The sequence below is a fragment of the Oncorhynchus keta genome, chromosome 4 (assembly GCF_023373465.1).
Source record: "Oncorhynchus keta strain PuntledgeMale-10-30-2019 chromosome 4, Oket_V2, whole genome shotgun sequence".
In the NCBI taxonomy this organism is placed as follows: domain Eukaryota; kingdom Metazoa; phylum Chordata; class Actinopteri; order Salmoniformes; family Salmonidae; genus Oncorhynchus; species Oncorhynchus keta.
In genome coordinates this window covers 15376413-15393434 of record NC_068424.1, presented here as the reverse complement: position 1 = coordinate 15393434, position 17022 = coordinate 15376413, and the positions used below count along the sequence as shown (strand labels likewise).

The following is a 17022-nucleotide window of genomic DNA, read 5'->3' as shown; positions in this document are numbered from 1 at the left end:
ATGTCATAGTCACGTTTCCTCACTTAGCTGGCTAGATAATAATAATAATAATAAGTTAGCAAACTAGCTAGCAAGTTCATTAGCATGACAGGCTGTGCCTGCTGTTCCTGCTTTCTAATTAAATGCCTGGTGCTAACAGGCTTTAAAACAGTTACAGTTTAATTGACTGTGATAGGAGCAACCTGAGGATGGATCAACAACATTCTAGTTACTCCACAATACTAATCTAATTGACAGAATGAAATTAAGGAAGCCTGTACAGAATAAAAAATATTCCAAAACATGTATCCTATTTGCAACAAGGCACTAAAGTAATACTGCAAACAAATTGGCAAAGCAATTCACGTTTTGCCCTGAATAAAAAGTGTTATGTTTGTGTCAAATCCAATACAACATATTACTGAGTACCACTGTCCATATTTTCAAGCATAGTAGTGGCTGCATCATGTTATGGGTATGCTTGGAATCGTGAAGGACTGAGGAGTTTTTCAGGATAAAAGAAACGGAATGTAGCTAAGCACAGGCAAAATCCTAGAGGAAAACCTGGTTCAGTCTGCTGTCCCCCAGACACTGGGAGATGAATTCACCTTTCAGCAGGACAATAACCTAAAACACAAGGCCAAATCTACACTGAAGTTGCTTACCAAGAAGACAGTGAATATTCCAGAATGGCCGAGCTACAATTTTGACTTAAAATATATGGCACGACCTCAAAATGGTTGTTTAGCAATCTGCTTATTCTCATTATTAAACTACCTTTTGGGCTGTGGCAGCCTCCAGCGGAACGAATGACCCGGCGCTCCACATTCTATTCCTCAGTGGACTGTGCGAGGAGGTCCAGACGGAGTTGGCATGTCGGGATGACAATATTTCCTTTAACACTCTCATCGCGAAGGCCATCCGTCTGGACAATCTTCTTCTGGAGCGCCAGTGTCCACCTCGCCCCTCTCCTCTCTCCTTTGGCTGTACTGAGGCAGAGCCTGAACCCATGGAGGTAGGGGCCACACACCTCTCCGCGGCAGAGCTGCATCGCCGGAGACAAATTGTGCCAGATCCCAATGGTCGTGTATCCAGGGCAGGAGAGGAGAGCGGGTATGAAGTTAAGTTCATGGAGGATGCGAGGGCCTGGTCGATGAAGATCACTACAAATGAAGAGACCACTACAAATGAAGAGACCACTACAAATGAAGAGACCACTACAAATTAAGAGATCACTACAAATGAAGAGACCACTACAAATTAAGAGACCACTACAAATGAAGAGACCCCTCCAAATTAAGAGACCACTCCAAATTAAGAGACCACTACAAATGAAGAGACCACTACAAATGAAGAGACCCCTCCAAATGAAGAGACCACTACAAATTAAGAGACCACTACAAATTAAGAGACCACTACAAATTAAGAGACCACTCTTAATGTAGTCTACTGACACACTATTGATAGTATGATAATAGAGTATTTTCTTTGTAAAGGTGGAGAAGAAAGCAGCAGCAGCACTAGAGAGGTGGAGAAGGAAGCAGCAGCAGCACTAGAGAGGTGGAGAAGGAAGCAGCAGCAGCACTAGAGAGGTGGAGAAGGAAGCAGCAGCAGCACTAGAGAGGTGGAGAAGGAAGCAGCAGCAGCACTAGAGAGGTGGAGAAGGAAGCAGCAGCAGCACTAGAGAGGTGGAGAAGGAAGAAGCAGCAGCACTAGAGAGGTGGAGAAGAAAGCAGCAGCAGCACTAGAGAGGTGGAGAAGGAAGCAGCAGCAGCACTAGAGAGGTGGAGAAGGAAGCAGCAGCAGCACTAGAGAGGTGGAGAAGAAAGCAGCAGCAGCACTAGAGAGGTGGAGAAGGAAGCAGCAGCAGCACTAGAGAGGTGGAGAAGGAAGCAGCAGCAGCACTAGAGAGGTGGAGAAGGAAGCAGCAGCAGCACTAGAGAGGTGGAGAAGGAAGCAGCAGCAGCACTAGAGAGGTGGAGAAGAAAGCAGCAGCAGCACTAGAGAGGTGGAGAAGGAAGCAGCAGCAGCACTAGAGAGGTGGAGAAGAAAGCAGCAGCAGCACTAGAGAGGTGGAGAAGGAAGCAGCAGCAGCACTAGAGAGGTGGAGAAGGAAGCAGCAGCAGCACTAGAGCTTCAGGTGCTCCTGCAGAACTGGAGGTGGTGGTCAGTTCAGAGTCAGAATCAGAGCAGGAACCTTCAGGTAGAACTGAAGAGCACAAACCTAAACATGTAGGCTATGATCTGGGATGAATATGTGCTTTATGAGATTATTTATGAGATTATCAGTAGGACTGAAACTGGGGGGCATACAATTGATGACTGCACAAGTTATACAAGTTTAGGTTATTTACAATGTTAATCTCATTCTGCAGAGCAACCAGATGTGCAGAGAGAGAGAGAGAGAGAGAGAGAGAGAGAGAGAGAGAGAGAGAGAGAGAGAGAGAGAGACAGAGAGAGAGACAGAGAGAGAGACAGAGAGACAGAGAGAGAGAGAGAGAGAGAGAGAGAGAGAGAGAGAGAGAGAGAGAGAGAGAGAGAGAGAGAGAGAGAGAGAGAGAGACAGGGTCGTGGGGTGAGACAGGGATGCAGCTTAAACCCCACCCTCTTCAACATATATATCAACGAATTGGCGCGGGCACTAGAAAAGTCTGCAGCACCCAGCCTCACCCTACTAAAATCCGAAGTCAAATTGCTACTGTTTGCTAATGATCTGGTGCTTCTGTCACCAACCAAAGAGGGCCTACAGCAGCACCTAGATCTTCTGAACAGATTCTGCCAGACCTGGACCCTGACAGTAAATCTCAGTAAGACCAAAATAATGGTGTTCCAAAAAAGGTCCAGTCGCCAGGACCACAAATACAAATTCCATCTAGACACTGTTGCCCTAGAGCACACAAAAAACTATACATACCTTGGCCTAAACATCAGCGCCACAGGTAACTTCCACAAAGCTGTGAATGATCTGAGAGACAAGGCAAGAAGGGCCTTTTATGCCATCAAAAGAAACATACAGTAAGTCTCCAACTTCAGCGATTTTTGCAATTCGTTCCAGTCATTGGCAGCAGAGAACTGGATGGAAAGGTGGCCGAAAGAGGTGTTGGCTTTGGGGATGACCAGTGAGATATACCTGCTGGAGCGCATGCTACGGGTGGGTGTTGCACGCGCTCCAACAGGTATATAGTACACAACTGTTTCCAGGCCTGCATGCCTCCTTTGACTCTTTGAGGAGTTTGTAGTTATTGGTAAATGTGGGCTTAGCTACAGAAAAATACAGACACGAAGCTGCATTTTACTTGGAAAACATGGCCGTCAATCATGGCATGTTTCTTGAGCTTATATTGTTGCTAAGCAATTATGATGTCTGCCGACAAGAGCATGTTAGTGGAGCATTGAGAAGAGCAAGAAGCAGATGGGAAGTAAAGGAAGAGGGTCCTTGGTAACTATGACGTCCAAAACAACAGCATATAAAGTCATTAAAGTCATCAGAATGTTGATTCAGAAGACAATTGCTGTTGAAGTGAGAAAGACAGGGATGTTCTCAATACAAATGGGCCCCACACAGGATTTAACATCCAAACACCAGTGTGCAGTATTTCCTTAATATGTCACTGATGTTGTCCACGAGAGACTCATTGCGGTCAATGACTGTGAGTCATCAACTGGACAGTACTTTGTAGACCTTGTGAAACAGACCCGTGAGAAAGTGGACAGAGATATCAAACAGTGTGTTGGTAATGCAACAGACAGAGAAGCTAATATGCAGGGACAATACAGGGGCTTCACTCACAGGAGAGTCTCCAAACCAAGTAACCATATGGTGTTACTCACATGTCCTCAACCTTGTGCTAACTTATACCACTGGGGTTGTTGTGGCAAGTGAATCCCTTTTCTCACTACGGAATGACATTGCAGTGTTCCTTCGAGATTCCTACAAGCTCATGAAGCTATGGGAGGAAACCAGTGAGGACAGGAGGTACAGACGGCTTGATGTAATTGGTGAAACACGCTGGTGGGCCAAAGACGAGGCCTTGAAGAAAGTATTTGGAAGCTTTGCAAAGCCTGACCGTGCACTTTACACAGATGTGGTCATCATTATGGAAAGAATTGAATTGAAAAAGATGTGACCATAAAACCTGCCACCCGAAGCAAGGCCCAAGGGTACTAGGATGCTCTCCTAAAAGTATGACACCGTACTTACAGCTGAGGTTTTTCTCAGGATTCTTGAGCAGACGTCCCCTCTCTCTAAATACTTGCAAATAAGTGGCATGGATATCATAACAGCACAGCACTTGGTGACGGCAGTAGACAACTTTGTTGAGTGAGCCAATGGCATTGTGGAAGAGCAGCACAACTGTGATGCCGAAGTTCAAACTGCTCTCCCAGAGAAGAGAACAAAAACAAAAGAAGAGAAAACCAGGTGAGTTGGCAGAAGACGAGCCCATTGCTAATGCAGACATGGATTACAAAATCAAGAGCCACAATGTGGTACTGGACACTGTTGTTGAAAGTATTCACTGACGTTATGCAGCAGATGCAGTGCTGTGTACAGATGTCTCCTGCATGAAGCCAAAGCATTTTCCTGAGATCAGAGAAAAGGGCCTTCCAAAGACAGCCATGAAGGAGCTCAGCCAATGCTTACTGGAATGTGATGAACATGCCACTGTTGAGGCATTGCAGGCTGAACTGATCAGCCTTGCACACCAGTGGGGAAGACTGAAACAGTCAACATTGGAGGAGTACAACACCAGGGCTGCCGCTGCCAGTGATTAATCAGGGGAAGGCTTTGAGGATCCTGATGAAAGTGTGGAGTTGGTGAGCAGAAGTTGTTCCACATGTAAAAACTGCCCGATATGCTGCTATCTTCTCCTCTCAGAAGAATCTGCTCACGGATGCGTATCACATCATTGGTTTGGGCTACAAGTTACTCCTCACGCTATCCATCACTCAGGTGGCTTGTGAGAGGACATTCTCCACCCTGAGATTCGTGAAGAACCACCTAAGAACCTCCCTCACTCAAGAGAACCTTGAAGGGTTCATTTTGATGGTAACAGATTCTTAGGGGACTTGACAAAGATGATATCATTGACAAGATGTCAGAGAGCAGTGAGTTACTGTGCCACCTACTGATTTACTAGTGGTAATTACTTCCGGGTTACTCTGAAGTAGCTTTGCTATGACTCTTCCTTAACAGGCTGACAAGGGTGAAAGAACATTTGCTGTGAGTTAAAGCTTTTGTAGAGGCATGTTTTTTGGACTTTCATATTATACTTGAAGTTATGTAGCCAATGTTCAATTTCATTGACTGAGTGTATAGATGTATTTATTTTTGTGCTATTTGCTTTATGGACACCAGTGAGTGAACATTGTATTCTACATGGTTTTGTAGAGGAGTGCTTTTTCAACTTTTGTATAATACATTGTTGTAGCTTATGTTCACGTTTGGTGAATGTGTGTGTGAAGTGCTCTGATACTTTTGATACGCTGGAATATAAAGATAATCATTTGATCATTTGAACTCTGTATATCTCATTCTCTTTTTAAAAAGTGTAGGCTAATGGTTTTGTGTGTCTAGCCTTGTACATTTGTATGTGCTATGATTGGTGTATTCCTAGTGAGTTGAGGGTGCACCCATAGCCGTAGCATACCTAGCAAAACTCAGTGTTCAGATAGGCTACTTGTTGGTCAGTCCCAAATGTTTTGTAATGTGGATAAGTTTCTTCCCAGATGAATATAGTGGCCAAATGTATAACTAGTGTTGGTACCGATTACATCAACAAATAGGGTTGGACTACAAAATTAGCTGTCTGGTGGTTTGCGTGAACAGGGTGGCCTGGGATGGAGTCAAATTCCTGGCCTGAATTATAGTTTCAGTCCGCCCCTGGTCTGAGTCCAAATTTGAGATTTTTGGTTCCAACCGCCGTGTCTGTGAGACACAGAGTAGGTGAACGTATGATCTCCGTATGTATGGTTCCCAAGGTGAAGCATGGAAGAGGAAGTGTGATGTGATGGGGGTGCTTTGCTGGTGACACTGTCTGTGATTTATTTAGAATTCAAGGCACACTTAACCAGCATGGCTACCACAGAATTATAATAATAATAATAATATATGCCATTTAGCAGATGCTTTTATCCAAAGCGACTTACTTAGTCATGTGTGCATACATTCTACGTATGGGTGGTCCCGGGAATCGAACCCACTACCCTGGCGTTACAAGCGCCATGCTCTACCAACTGTGCTACAGAAGGACCACTCAGAAGCGATACGCCATCCCATTTGGTTTGGGCTTACTGGGATTATCATTTGTTTTTCAACAGGACAATGACCCAACACACCTCCAGCCTGTGTAAGGGCTATTTGACTAAGAAGGAGAGTGATGGAGTGCTGCATCAGATGACCTGGCCTCCACAGTCACCGACCTCAACCCAATTGAGATGGTTTGGGATGAGTTGGACCACAGAGTGAAGGAAAAGCAGCCAACAAGTGTTCAGCATATGTGGGAACTCCTTCAAGACTGTTGGAAAAACATTCCAGGTGAAGCTGATTGAGAGAATGCCAAGAGTGTGCAAAGCTGTCATCAAGGTCCACTATGTCAACTCCTGCACCGTATGTATCCAATCCAAATCTCCCTGGCGCGCTCCAGGAGGGAAACTACTTCCCCTTCCTGTGCCTAAGCAGCCTTGGTCACATCTGTCCATAGACTTTGTAAATGATCTCTCCCTTTTTGATGGTTTTACAACCGCCGCCCACACGAGGCTCCAGCGCACTGTCCATCCTGGTGACCGCGTCTGGCTCTCCACCAGGAAACTCCTGCTCCGCCTACCCTGCCGGAAGCTGAGCCCCCGGTTTGTGGGACCCTTCAAGGTCTTCTGAAGGGTTAATAAGGTAATTTACCGTATACAATTCCCCACCAACTACCAGATCTCAACCGCTTTTCATGTTTCTCTCCTCAGGCCGGAAGCAAATGTGAAATAAGTGCACTCAGGCCTGAGCTTCCAGAAGGTCAAAGGTAATTACTCTAAGGAGCAGTTATCTCTCTGTGGGTATAACCCCAAGAAGTTCTGGAAAACGGTTACAGACCTGGAGAATAAACCCTCCTCCTCACAGCTGCCCATGTCCCTTAATTTTGATGATATGGTTGAGTTGAGTTCATTTTATTTTTACAGGGACAGCGTACTGTAATCAACGTTTCAGTAAAAGTGCCGGTTTTAGCCAGCCGGCTAATTTTCAACCGCAGTCCCTGGGCAGGTTATTAAAAAGAATTACAATATAGACAATAGCAACATAGGACGTAGCATACAGACAGAGCAATATAGGACAAGCAAGACATAGCATACAGACAGAGCAACATAGGACAAGCAAGACATAGCATACAGACAGAGCAACATAGGACAAGCAAGACGTAGCATACAGACAGAGCAACATAGGACAAGCAAGACGTAGCATACAGACAGAGCAACATAGGACAAGCAAGACATAGCATACAGACAGAGCAACATAGGACAAGCATGACATAGCATACAGACAGAGCAACATAGGACAAGCAAGACGTAGCATACAGACAGAGCAACATAGGACAAGCAAGACATAGCATACAGACAGAGCAACATAGGACAAACAAGACATAGCATACAGACAGAGCAACATAGGACAAGCAAGACATAGCATACAGACAGAGCAACATAGGACAAACAAGACATAGCATACAGACAGAGCAACATAGGACAAGCAAGACATAGCATACAGACAGAGCAACATAGGACAAGCAAGACATAGCATACAGACAGAGCAACATAGGACAAACAAGACGTAGCATACAGACAGAGCAACATAGGACAAGCAAAACATAGCAACATAGGACAAGCAAGACATAGCATACAGACAGAGCAACATAGGACAAGCAAGACATAGCATACAGACAGAGCAACATAGGACAAGCAAGACATAGCATACAGACAGAGCAACATAGGACAAGCAAGACGTAGCATACAGACAGAGCAACATAGGACAAGCAAGACATAGCATACAGACAGAGCAACATAGGACAAGCAAGACATAGCATACAGACAGAGCAACATAGGACAAGCAAGACATAGCATACAGACAGAGCAACATAGGACAAGCAAGACGTAGCATACAGACAGAGCAACATAGAACAAAAAGCAGCAAGACAAAATTCATAAAAGCAACAAAGTGTTTCCACACCTCACAAGCTACAGACAACATGGAAAGCGGCAACACACAGCTAGGGACCATGTTCACAAATCTGATTGACCTTTAGCCATGTCTTCAAGCCTTTTGTGAAAGTGTGATATGTGGTGCAGTTATGTGTGTCTGACGGCAGTGTATTCCAGACATGGGAAGCTCTCACAGAGAAAGCGGATTTACTAAAGGTGCTTTTCCTTAAGGGAACTATACAGTCACCTCTCATGGCAGACCTTGTGGATCTGCTGCCATATGTTTGGGTTTTCTGTACTGAGTGGAGGGGAGCCAGGCCATTAAGGATCTTGAATACAAGACATGCGTTGGTGTATTGCACAAGATTTTCCCAACTCAAGAGCTCATGCTTTCTGAGGATGTAACAGTGATGATGGCTATTGGGCTTCCTATCAAGCACTTTGAGAGCCTGTTTGTAGACAGACTGAATAGGTCTTAATGTTGTACAGCAAGCTTGGGCCCAACTAGTCAAGCAGTATGTTAAGTGGGGGAGTATCATAGATTTGAAGTACAGTTTTGCTACCTCTGTAGTCAAACAATTTCGTATAAATCTGAAATTAGCTAGGTTGAATTTGGTTATTTGAATGACCTTTTTCACAGAAAGGTTGGAATCAAGTATGATGCCAAGGTACTTAAAATCAGATACCACCTGGAGCTTCTCCCCTGACACATAGACATCTGGCTCAGTAGCATCTGTTGCCCTCTTTGTGAAGAACATGCAGACAGTTTTTTCCACATTGAGATGCAAACATGAGTCACTGAGACACTTTGTAACCTGGACCATTACAGTAGTGAGTTCTTGTGCAGCTTGTTGTTTACTCTTTGCACATATATCACTGTATCATCTGCATACATCAAACTGTAATCACTAACCTCCCATGGACAAAGGTTTTGAAAGTTCCCTCTTCAAGTATTGAGAGCAAGAATATGCTGTTTCTGAGTGGTGTGCCAGAATGTTGGTCAGAACTGAACTGCAAAGAGACCCCTGTCTACTTTGGCATTTGAACACACTCTTCTGTATATAGCATATCATTTTTAGTTCAACCTTTGTTTTTTTGTTGTTGCCTAAAATCCATTTGGAAAAAAATCCAGATTGTGAAATACATAATTGTGTATGAATTATGTTTTGAAAATACAAACTGGGCGAGATGGTGAGTTTGGCCTCTGTTGTGTCCTTCAGTCTTAAAATGGCAGCTCTGCAGTTCCAGATGGGGTTATGTTGGTGTTGTGTGTGTGTGTGTGTGTGTGTGTGTGTGTGTGTGTGTGTGTGTGTGTGTGTGTGTGTGTGTGTGTGTGTGTGTGTGTGTGTGTGTGTGTGTGTGTGTGTGCATGAGCGTGTGTGACAAAGAAAGGGGCATTATTCCCTGTGGTATTAGTCTGCTGTACATCTTGCTAGGAAGGGAACTCAGCCATTCCTTCTACCTCACTTACTGCCACCATCCCAGAACAGAGCAGGACTACCAGGAGTCATGGAAACCAGGAGTCATGGAAACCAGGAGTCATGGAAACCAGGAGTCATGGAAACCAGGAGTTGTGGAAACCAGGAGTCATGGAAACCAGGAGTCATGGAAACCAGGAGTCGTGGAAACCAGGAGTCGTGGAGAACCAGGAGTCATGGAAACCAGGAGGATTGGAAACCAAAGCAGTGACCAGGAGTAAGGAATACTATACTGCACTAAAGTCTTGTTCAGGAGGGCACAACATTGTGAATGTTGCAAATGTCTTGTATAGAGTTGACAGGAATCCCTATTATTCTACAGAGGAGCATGCCTGTTCTAAATAACATATTTACATCTGAAGCAAAAGGTACCCATTGAACATGTTACAGAAACCAAACCAGACTAAAATGTGTGAAAACCCTTTCTGGCAACAATAGACCTCTTCCATGACTGTGTCCTGGTGAAAAACAGTCTTCTAGTTCCGTCTAGTGGACACACAGCGCAACTACAATACATCTGTACAGCTCCTGTTGCTGCTCTCTGAATAGGCCTACATTCTCTGCCAGGGCCAAGCAGACCTCTGTCAAATACACATATGCGATGCCTGTACTCACCAAATACCTTCCCCAGGAACAATGTCTTGACCAGGTTGAGCTGTGTGTCTGATGCCTCTGGGAGAGAGTAGCTGACAGGGGGGTAGTGGTCCAACTGGAGACGAAGAGAGCATGAGGGAGAGAGAGAAGATCATGATGCAAACCACTGAACCATTTCCATAGTCAATCATCAACATCATTGTGGATCTTTGTACAAACGAGCTTTCTCATATCCATGAAGCATCAAGCCATTGTAAATCCCTCAAGTCCTGTGACAATTAGAGAGGCTTTTGTCTCCCTCTTGTGGTTAGAAATGGACATGTCTGAAGTTATCATAGATTATGCTTGGACGGCGGAGAGAAGGTGTGTGTGTGTGTGTGTGCATACCTGTATGGTGATAGTCCTGTTGATTCTGGACATGTTGATAGTGTGTGGCTGTCCGTTGGCAAGTGTTACGCTGGTCCACGTCTATGGTGAACGGCTCCTTGAGACCGCCCAGGTTATACCGCACCTGGAGAGTTCCTACACACACACACACACACACACACACACACACACACACACACACACACACACACACACACACACACACACACACACACACACACACACACACACACACACACACACACACACACACACACACACACACACACACACAACGAGAGACCTTACATAATGCATCTGCAACATACCTGAGAGGCAGAGCCCACGTGTCTGTGTGTGTGTGTTGATAAGTGTGTCTGTATGTGTAAGTGTCTCACCATTCTGCCGTAGCACCAGAGCCAGGTAGTCTTGTGTCTGTATGTGTCAGTGTCTCACCATTCTGCCGTAGCACCAGAGCCAGGTAGTCTCGTGTCTGTATGTGTCAGTGTCTCACCATTCTGCCGTAGCACCAGAGCCAGGTAGTCTTGTGTCTGTATGTGTCAGTGTCTCACCATTCTGCCGTAGCACCAGAGCCAGGTAGTCTTGTGTCTTGGAGCTGACGTACAGCAGTATTGCTGGTGTGTTGGACGTACTGAAGCTAAACGCTACTGCTTCTCCTGTCAGATTCACTTCCTGTGCAGTCAAAGGTTGGGCAAGGAACCTTGCGTCCTGATTGGCTGCCGCTGCCTCTGACAGGAAGTTGTATCTCACCAGAGTGCCCGCCTCAAAGAAGCCCCCCACATCTTAGAGAGAGGAGAGACCACATACATGCAAAAGGTCAACTGGTGGGGGCTTTACCGTGAAACGCTTGCTTATAAGACATTCCCAACAAAGCAGAGTTTGAAATAGTAACACAACAGGAATAAAATAAAATACACAAAAATGGAGCTATACAGCCAATGACAGTGAGGAGTATACCACATTTTTTATTTTATTTTTTATTTCACCTTTATTTAACCAGGTAGGCAGAGTTACACATGGAATAAACAAAACATACAGTCAATAATACAGTAGAATAAAAGAAAACAAAAAGTCTATATACAAACACTTGTTTTGAAAAATCCTGGTTCCAGACACAGGACTTTAACTCCAAAAAACGACATGCAAATGAGGTAAGTTAAGGCAATAAATAGGCCATGGTGGCGAAGTAATTACAATATAGCAATTAAACACTGGAATGGTACATGGGGATGAGGTAGGCAGATAGATGGGCTGTTTACAGATGGGCTATGTACAGGTGCAGTGATCTGTGAGCTGTTCTGACAGCTGGTGACATCAGTCACTGGCTTCATTAATAAGTGCATCGATGACATCGTCCCCTAACGTACATGGAAGCCATGGATTACAGGCAACATCCGCACTGAGCTAAAGGCTGGAGCTGCTGTTTTAAAGGACCAGGACACTAATCCAGACGTTTATAAGAAATCCTGCCACGCCCTCCGACAAACCATCAAACAGGCAAAGTGTCAATACAGGACTAAGATCGAATCCTACTACAACGGCTCGTCGGAGGTGGCAGGGCTTGTAAACTATCACAGATTACAAAGGGAAACCCAGCAGAGAGCTGCCCAGTGACGCGAACCTACCAGACAAGCTAAATACCTTTTCTACGCGCTTCGAGTCTAGCAACACTGAACTATGCATGAGAGCACTAACTGTTCTGGACGACTGTGTGATCACGTCCTCCATAGCAAGACCTTTAAACAGATTAACATTCACAAGGCCGCAGGGGCCAGACGGATTACCAGGTCACGTACTCAGAACATGCGCTGACCAGCTGGCAAGTGTCTTCACTGACATCTCCTTGACCCAGTCTGTAATTTCCAGCAGACCACAATAGTCCCTGTGCCCAAGAACGCCAAAGTAACCTGAAGCTCTCTTCCTTTTTCCTCCTATAGTCCACGATCAGCTCCTTGGTCTTACTGACATTGAGGGAGAGGTTGCTATGTCTGTAACTAGAGGCAGCAGAGATGCTGATGAGAATAGAACATCACCCTCTGTTGTAAGTGGTGTGTGTGTGTGTGTTGTTCATTTCGGAGTCATAGTTGTCTGTCTGTGACCCCATGGAATGGCAGTACAGTAGCAGCAGAATGAAACAGACCTGATAATAATATTCTACCTCAGGAACCAGGTGTAAATAGGGATATAATAGAAATACGCTTTCACAATTATGACTGATAATAATATTCTACCTCAGGAACCAGGTGTAAATAGGGATATAATGGAAATACGCTTTCGCAATTATGACTGATAATAATATTCTTATTCATATTATGACTGCACTATATGACACAGACAGGAGAACAGAGGGAGCAGGGGGAGAGGATCCTCTGGAGTATCTGAAGGGCATAACACACACTCACGTGTAGATAAATAAACACACACACTCATGCACACACTAGTTTCCATTACATTCAATACCTCATTTTCAGTTCACACACACACACACAACACTGGGGAGGTCCTTTCATGTCAGCTACTTTACATATTCCTGTTTTATGTTTTCTATTCCCACATGCTGTCATCTGACTCCCAGTGTCGTCACCCCCGACTGGAGTAAAACACAGGAAAACACAGTAAAACACAGTAAAACACAGGAAAACAAGCTTAAAGTTTAGGAAACAAATGAATTCATGTGTCAACTTTCTTGAAGTCTCTGAGACTGAGAGAAACCAACCTTACTTCCGAGTAAATGTTGCCGTTCCTCCGTAAACAAAGGCTGCTGGTTACACCGTCCAATAGCATAGCAGTAATTTCAGGGTTTAGCGATTAGCTCTCACCTTTGGTGCAGAAGGGTCCGTCGTATGCCGTGGCAGTGCAGTCACAGGAGTAGCCATTATATTTCTCCACACACTTTCCTCCGTTCCTGCAGTACATCCCATAACTGGTACAATGACCCTGACAGCCTGGCTTTACACCTGGAGTTACCTAGAGAGAGAGAAAGGGATAGAGATGGAGAGAGAGGGATGGAGATGGAGAGAGAGATGGAGAGAGAGGGATGGAGAGAGAGAGAGATGGAGAGAGAGGGATGGAGATGGAGAGAGAGGGAGGAATGGAGAGAGAGAGATGGAAATGGAGAGAGAGAGATGGAGAGAGAGGGATGGAGAGAGAGGGATGGAGAGAGAGAGATGGAGAGAGAGGGATGGAGATGGAGAGAGATGGAGAGGGATGGAGATGAGAGATGGAAAGATAGATGGAGAGAGGAATGGAGATGAGAGAGAGATGGAAATGGAGAGAGATGGAGAGAGAGAAAGGGAGAGAGACATATATCGAGAGAGATGGAGAGAGAGGGATGGGGAGAGAGAGATAGGGAGAGAGAGATGGAAATGTAGAGAGAGATGGAGAGAGATGGAAATGGATAGAGAGATGGAGAGAGATAGATGGAAATGGGGAGAGAGAAGGAGGAGAGATGGAGAGAGAGATGGAAATGGGGAGAGAGAGTAGGGGGAGAGATGGAGAGAGAGATGGAAATGGAGAGAGCAATAGGGAGAGAGAGATGGAGAGAGAGATAGGGAGAGAGGGAGATGGAAATGGAGAGAGGGAGGGAGAGAGAGAGAGGGCGAGAGATGGAAATGGAGAGCACAATAGGGAGAGAGAGAAATGGAGAGAGAGAGAGGGAGAGAGAGAGATGGAAATGGAGAGAGAGAGAGAGGGAGAGAGAGAGATGGAAATGGAGAGAGAGAGGTAGGGAGAGAGATAGGGCGAGAGATGGAAATGGAGAGCGCAATAGGGAGAGAGAGAAATGGAGAGAGAGAGAGAGAGGGAGAGAGAGAGATGGAAATGGAGAGAGGGAGAGAGAGAGATGGAAATGGAGAGAGAGAGGGAGGGAGAGAGAGAGATGGAAATGGAGAGAGAGAGATGGAGAGAGAGAGAGGGAGAGTTTGACTTTTGGATGCTCTTCATTTGCGTTAGTAAAGAGAACAATTTGATGTATTTTTAGATGATGAAATAAAGGAAATCAATCAACCAATCGTCACCTTGGCCCTCTCTTCAAGGTCAAGGGTCACACCATTCATCCTGAGGGAGCGAATGCATCCCAGAAACCCCCTCTGACCCCCTGCTGCACCTAGAGACAGCGAGAGAGAGAACAAAGAGTGATAAGATTAATTTTGTGCTAGGAATAGAGATAATTTCCCTCGAGGTTGAGCTTGGGGCATATATGACTGTTGATGGTCGCAGTGACTTAACAGGCCAGAGGAGAGGCGCTCCAGCCCTATTTAACCTCACCGTGGCACTTAATTGATATTGCGGCTGATTGGCTGGAGATGTCACACACCCATTTAGCCAGATCGACATCAGGCAGACATTGTGGCCCTCCAGGACTGGAGTTGCCCACCACTCAAGTCGTGTGCCAGTGTGTGTTAATGTGTGTGTGTGTGTTAATGTGTGTGTGTGTGTTAATGTGTGTGTGTGTGGTGCACTCCTGGCCTCATTTTGGCTGCCTCCATAGGTAAATGACTCTGTAATGATGTACTAATGAACCAGCATATTATATTCATTATGACAGCACTATCTAGGGGGAGACCCCCACTTTCATACACCCCCCACACACACACACACCCTCACACACAATATCCAGTAGAATACCTTCCCTCTCTGAGCCACACAGTGCATACCAAGGCCAGGAGAGACATTAGCAAGCATGGTCACAGACCAGGAGACCTACCAGTGGCCCTGCATGAAATGGAAAAGACTGTATAGCTATGTATATTATACATCTGTTTCTATACTGGCAAACATATACATGCAACATGCAACAATTTCATCGATTTTACTGAGTTACAGTTCATATGAGGAAGTCACTCAATTGAAATAAATTCATTAGGCCCTAATCTATGGATTTCACATGACTTGGGACCAGGCCCACCCACTGGGGAGCCAGGCCCAGCCAATCAGAATGAGTTTTTCCTCACAAAGGGGCTTTGTTACAGACAGAAATACTCCTCAGTTTCCTCAGCTGCCTGGGTGACAGATTCTCTAAAACGATGTTGGAGGTGGCTTATGGTAGAGAAATTATCATTCAATTATCTGGCAACAGCTCTGGTGGACATTCCTGTAGTCAGCATGCCAATTGCACGCTCTCTAAACTTGAGACATCTGTGGCATTGTGTTGTGTGATAATACTGCACACTTTAGAGTGTCTTTTTATTGTACCCAGCACAAGGTGCACCAGTGTAATTATCATTCTTTTTAAAATCAGTTTCTTGATATGCCACACCTGTCAGGTGGATAGATTATCTTGGCAAAGGAGAAATGCTCACTAAAAGGGATGTAAACAAATTTGTGCCCAAAATTAGAGATAAATAAGCTTTATGTGCGTATGGAACATTTCTGGGATCTTTTAGTCGCAGTGACTTAACAGGCCAGAGGAGAGGCGCTCCAGCCCTATTTAACCTCACCGTGGCACTTAATTGATATTGCGGCTGATTGGCTGGAGATGTCACACACCCATTTAGCCAGATCGACATCAGGCAGACATTGTGGCCCTCCAGGACTGGAGTTGCCCACCACTCAAGTCGTGTGCCAGTGTGTGTTAATGTGTGTGTGTTAATGTGTGTGTGTGTGTTAATAAATAAGCTTTATGTGCGTATGGAACATTTCTGGGATCTTTTATTTCAGCTCATGAAACATGGGACCAGCACTTTACATGTTGGGTTTATATTTTTGTTCAGTATATTCACACGTTAATGTTACCTACTGTCTTTGCAGGTCAATGAAGCAGGCTTCCCTGTGAGAGTTGCATCACAAACACCGTGTCACACACACACACATAACACACACATGCAGCGACCGAGCCAGTCACACACACGGTGAGACGAGGAGAGCATGCAACAAATAAAAAGAGAAACAAAGAGAAAAAGAACAACATGAAAAACATGCAGAAAAGGTATGAAATAATGCAATATAATATCAACATTTAAAATATAACTCATTACCAAATAATATCACACGTAAATAACCAAATCATGTAGGAACCACGGAGGTGAGATATCCGGCTGTTTTCCCCCCTGCCCCTCTGTGTTTAAACACCAGTTTTAGAATGCAAATCACACCCACTGTAGATCCCATCTGAGCCTGATTCAATTTCCCCCGACCAGGCAAATACCCTCACTGCTCTGACACATGCTGATGATCTGCTAGAGAGACACAGTCAGGAGTTTCATAGTGCTCCTCTCTGATTCAACAGAAACTAATAGGTCCCATGGCTGTATGGAGGTGATGGAACAACTGATTGGGTTTAGTTGATGATCTGATGTCGATTAGATTGATAGATTGATCCCAGAGGGGTTATTCAGCGAGTTGGTTCTCTGAAACCTACTATACATGTAGATGAGATGAGAAACTATGAGTTGTATCAGTCTTTATA

General features: G+C 45.0%; 1 pseudogene; it reads right to left on the bottom strand.

Moving 5' to 3' along the window:
• Nucleotides 1-17022, bottom strand: part of LOC118382415 (contactin-associated protein-like 2) — a 385396-nt pseudogene that overhangs the window by 22241 nt on the left and 346133 nt on the right.